A 264-nucleotide genomic window follows, 5' to 3' on the forward strand; every position below is an offset into this window, starting at 1 on the left:
AGGTGAATTGAGAAGGCGTACACTGTGGTGGGATCCAGGTGGGAGAACGTTGCTGCTTCTCTTGAACTACCTTCTGGACCTATCCATCCAAAAGAATAAATTAGCAAGTGTTCATTTAAAAAATGTTCCACAATTCAGCACAACCAAATAAGCATGGGGGTTATTTAATTTCACTACCATGTAGTGTAAGAACACAGTAATATTGGGTTCAGCATGAAAGATTCGAGTTAATGCCTCCAAGAGCCACCTGTAACGTACCATGAG

The sequence above is a fragment of the Mustela putorius genome, unplaced genomic scaffold (genome assembly GCF_011764305.1).
Source record: "Mustela putorius furo isolate JIRA1106 unplaced genomic scaffold, ASM1176430v1.1 tig00003911_pilon_pilon_pilon, whole genome shotgun sequence".
NCBI lineage: Eukaryota > Metazoa > Chordata > Mammalia > Carnivora > Mustelidae > Mustela > Mustela putorius.